Source organism: Salminus brasiliensis, chromosome 14 (genome assembly GCF_030463535.1).
Source record: "Salminus brasiliensis chromosome 14, fSalBra1.hap2, whole genome shotgun sequence".
NCBI classification, from domain to species: domain Eukaryota; kingdom Metazoa; phylum Chordata; class Actinopteri; order Characiformes; family Bryconidae; genus Salminus; species Salminus brasiliensis.
In genome coordinates this window covers 20,845,037-20,849,867 of record NC_132891.1, presented here as the reverse complement: position 1 = coordinate 20,849,867, position 4,831 = coordinate 20,845,037, and the positions used below count along the sequence as shown (strand labels likewise).

At 34.7% G+C, this 4,831-nt stretch overlaps 1 long non-coding RNA gene across 1 annotated transcript; it reads left to right on the top strand.

Moving 5' to 3' along the window:
* The first annotated feature begins 3,186 nt into the window (after positions 1-3,186).
* LOC140576579 (uncharacterized) lies at positions 3,187-4,555 on the top strand. The gene is made up of 3 exons (XR_011981741.1): positions 3,187-3,245; positions 4,291-4,404; positions 4,528-4,555. It is a non-coding gene; the product is annotated as an uncharacterized lncRNA (long non-coding RNA).
* The last annotated feature ends 276 nt before the right edge of the window (positions 4,556-4,831 follow it).

Genomic DNA, 4,831 nt, shown 5'->3' with positions numbered 1-4,831 from the left:
CTGAGAGCACAAACATCTGAGAAATCTGACTATTTATCTATCAGTTTATCTAGCTGGCTAGCTATGTTTCAATTTACCCGTCATTGTTTTTATCGAGTTGGTGAAATTGTAGGACACTTAGGGTGTTTGTCTTTGTTTCATTTCAAACACAGGTTCCTGTAATGAAAGAAAAGAAATTTAGATAATGCAGTTAATGCTGTTTATCATGTAAACAGAAAAATATTGAGAATGTATTTAAATTAATTAGCCCTTACCTCTTATACTGAGAGCAGAAAACTCAGAGAAATGTATCTATCTAACTATTTATCTGTCAATTTATCTAGCTAGCCAGCTATTTGTCTATTAACCCGTCATTTTTTTTTATCCATTTGGTAAAATTGTAGATCAGTTAGGGTGTTTGTCTTTGTTTCATTTCAAACACATGTTCCTGTAATAAAAAAGAGGGAATCCGTTAATGCTGTTTATCATGTAAATAGAAAAATATAAAGGTTTATTTTAATTAAATGTCAACCTACCTCTTATACTGAAGAGAACATTCTGAGAAGTTCATTTGTCTAACTATTTGTCTGTCTATTTATCTAGCTAGCTAGCTATGTGTCTATTAACCTGTCATTTTTCTTATCTAGTTAGTGAAATTATTGGACAGTCAGGGTGTTTGTCTTTGTTTCATTTCAAACACAGGTTCCTGTAATGAAAAAAAGAAATCAGATAATGCTGTTTATCATGTGCATAGAAAAATATTAAGAATTTATTTAATTTAATTAGCCCTTACCTCTTATACAGATTGCAGAAAACTCAGAGAAATTCATCTATCTGACTATCTGTCAATTTATCTAGCTGGCTAGCTATGTGTCAATTAACCCGTCATTGTTTTTATCTAGTTGGTGAAATTATTGTGTAGTCAGGGTGTTTTATTTTTTTCATTACAGGAACCTGTGTTTGAAATGAAACAAAGACAATCAGTTAATGCTGTTTATTATGTAAATAGAAAAATATAAAGAATTATTTAAATTGAATTATCTCTTACCTCTTCTACTGAGAGCACAAAACTCAGAGAAATTCATCCATCTAACTATTTATCTGTCTGTTTATCTAGCTAGCTAGCTATGTGTCTATAAACCCGTCATTTTTTTTTTTTACAGTTGGTAAAATTGTAGGACAGTTAGGGTGTTTGTCCTTGTTTCATTTCAAACACAGGTTCCTGTAATAAAAAAGAGGGAATTAGTTATTGCTTTTAATCATGTAAATAGAAAAATATTAAGAGTTAATATAATTAAATGACCCCTTACCTCTTATACTGAGAGCACAAAATTCGGAGAAATTCATCTATCTAACTATTTATCTGTCAATTTATCTATCTAGCTAGCTATGTGTCTATAAACCCGTCATTTTTTTTTTATCCACTTGGAGAATTTCTAGGACAGTTAGGTTGTTTGTCTTTGTTTCGTTTTAAACACAGCTTTCTGTAATGAAAAAAATCAGATAATTCTGTTAAACACATTCTGTTTAGCTATCTAGCTATGTGTCTGTCTGTCATTGTTTTTATCCAGGTGGTGAAATTCTAGGACAGTCAGAGTGTTTGTCTTTTTTTCAGTCCTGTTTCTGAAAATAAGAAATGAGATAATGCTGTTTATCATGTAAATAGAAAAACATAAAGAATTATTTTAATTAAATGTCAACCTACCTCTTATACTGAATAGAAAACTCTTTATCTGTCTATTTATCTATCTTGCTATGTGTCTGTTAACCCGTCATTTTTTTTATCCATTTGGAGAATTTTTAAGACAGTTAGATAAATGACTGTATTAAATGAATTGTAGAACAGTCAGGATGTTTCTCTTTTTTTATTTCAAGTATCTTTAGTCCATCTGTAGTTCAGCTGTCTCTCTCTCTCTCTCTCTCTCTCTCTCTTTATCTATCTATGTATATTTTAGTCTGTATGTTTGTCTACTTCTCCTGTCTGTCTTTTTTCTATCTTTATTTTCTTTGTAACTGTTTCTTACTTATCAATTTTTCTAACTTTCTAATCCTACATAGATCAATAGATTAAATTTTTCACCACTAGCAAACTTTAATAACTGAGTCTGTCCATCAACATCATCAGCTTCTCAACATTACAACTTTTACCCAGTTAAAATTAAAACACACATCAGCAGCAGACTTTAAAAACCCAGTCAGTTCAGCAACCTCAAGACTAAAGCACACTGCCACGGCGGGCAGGAATAATGAAAAGACTGTTTGTCCTACATTTGCTGTCCTGATGTGTGGAGAGGGTGCTGGTTACATATCTGCTGCTGGAGGATCAGAGGAGCGACTGGGAGTTTAATGGAATGATTGATAATAGAACATTATTACATCATAAAGACACAGTTCTAAAGTTCCAGCAGCAGCTGTTTCTCTGACTTTTGAAAGATGCATTTGTGAACTGGTGCTCACCTGAGTTTACTCATGTATACACACCTGCACCAACACCTGAACACATTAAAATCACTCCTGTCATCAACAGGGTTCTTTCAGTAATCCCAAATCTGTCTTTAAATATGGGCCTAATGGTAATTTACTGTTACTATATATTACATTTCATGATTTTATATGTTATGCCAATATATCTATCTATATATCTATCTGCCTGTATATATCTATCTTTATTGTTTTTAATTGATCAGTGAAATAATCAGCCTGGTCTCATGGGATATACGTACCTCTGACCACTTTTTAGGTTTAAGATATAGGGGAACTGGGTCCTTTCTACTGATTAAGGGTGATTTATCTAGCTAGTAGGTAACAGCTAGCTAGGTGGCTAGACTAATGCAGCCTCTAACATAGCATCAGGTACACAGTGAGCTGTAGTTGTGGCCATTCTCATATAGTTTTGTGGTTAAATCAGAGGTTCTTCTAACATATCTTTTACCAAAAGCTTATACGAAGATAAGAGAACGGGAGACACTGTCTGCTCATTCATTAGCGTAGAGTGAGGTGTCGGCTGAGCTCGTACATTAGCTAGCTAGTGCTAGGTGGCTAATGAGGAGCGCTTGCTAGATAAAGCAGCTGGTGTTTTTCTGTGGTTGTCACGATGTGCTGGCTAGAGATCTCGTATGCTGTACTTACTGATTTCATACTGGATCTAATTGTGTGTAATTATGATCTTTCTCTTTTTTTTTTTTTACAGCTTTGAACTTCTATTCATCATTGATTCTCATTATCTTTCTCTGCCTCTTGCAGGGACCAGGTCGACACGTGGACAGGTGAGTTAATGGTAGAGTTTATGTTAGCTGGTTTTCTGGTTAGTTTTTATACTCCCTCAGTTAACAAATGTAAGCACAGTACAGAAACACACCATGTGACCTTAGAATTACAGGATTTTACATGATGGGTTTTGTAAAAATGGATTAATTTGATTATTTGAGGTTAATCATCTGAATGTTAGAACTATCTGGGCTGGTTTCCCAGACTTGCATTAAACCTAGTCCTTGACTAATAGAGAACTTCAGTGAAGATCACCACTGGAAAAAAGCTAGTTAGTGTCTCATGAGTCGCTGAACATTAACAAAAATGGTTCAGCTTCCCATCCTCTATGAGGAAACATACGTCATGTTGATTTGCATGTTCTGTGTATGTATGAAAATGTATTTAAAAAAATTCATTCCAGAAAATGCAAGAACATCTGAAGCTTCAGCTAGTGAACAATGCTTTGCGGATGTAAATGCACACCAAGTTATTGGTATGTATTTTTCACACCTAAAATGTTGTTCACAACAATTTGGAAGAGTGAAGCTGTTGAAAAGCCACCTGTCCTTATTTGTGCAGGTCTGTAATTAGCATGCCACTGTTATTCAGTATTTTCCTAATTCCAGAATGGGAACATTTGTGGTGATTTGTGTATCTTCCAAAAAGCTTTCCTTGAATGAACATATTGTCATCATGAAAAAGAAAAATTCTGTAGCATTGACCACTTCTCTTGCCCAGTTTGCACCCTAGATACAGTTGCTGTGTCTGTCGATGGAAACCGAACACTACATCATTTTAGCAAAATAAAGAGTTATGTTATTATTGATAACTGTAAACTGTCAGAATTTCTACGGAGTATCTCTATTATCTTTAATGTTTTCTTTAGAGGAACAGACATTTTTGATGGCATTTTTTTGACCAGTGATAAAGATATAGCAACATTTGTTGAGTTCATTCGTAAAAAGGCCAAGCCAGTAAGATATTTGTCAAAACACTTTAGACAGTACATAGTGAAGCAGGATTTAATTTTTGTATATATTCTATAATGACATTGTGTTACAGGTACATGGAAAAGGAATCTGTGGGACATCAACATGGGCTGCAGCCAGAGAGACCTCTAAAAAGACAAACATCATATGTGATGAAGAGGTCCTGGAGGTGGCAGTTTGCTTAAAGGTCTGAACATGTATTGGGGAGATATTTGCCAATCCTCCGTTTTTGCAAGAAGAACTGGCCACAAAAACAAATGGAAAGTTCTTCTGCACTGATATAATGTGTGGATATTGGCCCTATCTGCAGAAGCCGGCTCAGACATTCCCAAAAATACAAAACCTGACTTAGACTTTTCTGCATGCCAAGGGGCGTTCTACAAAATGTGAGGTAATTGTGTATTGTCTAGCACACAGTTAAGTATTTTACCATATTGGTGGTGTTTTTAAACTTCAAAGATTTAACATCTGATATAAATGCTGTAGGTGCAGCGGGGTGCCAGAAACCAAACAGGGGCAGGCACTACCATATTTAACAGCTTTTTGTCACGAATGGCTCTAACTACAAAATACATGAGTAAGGCTGGGAAGTAAACCTTTACTTACAGTGCTCA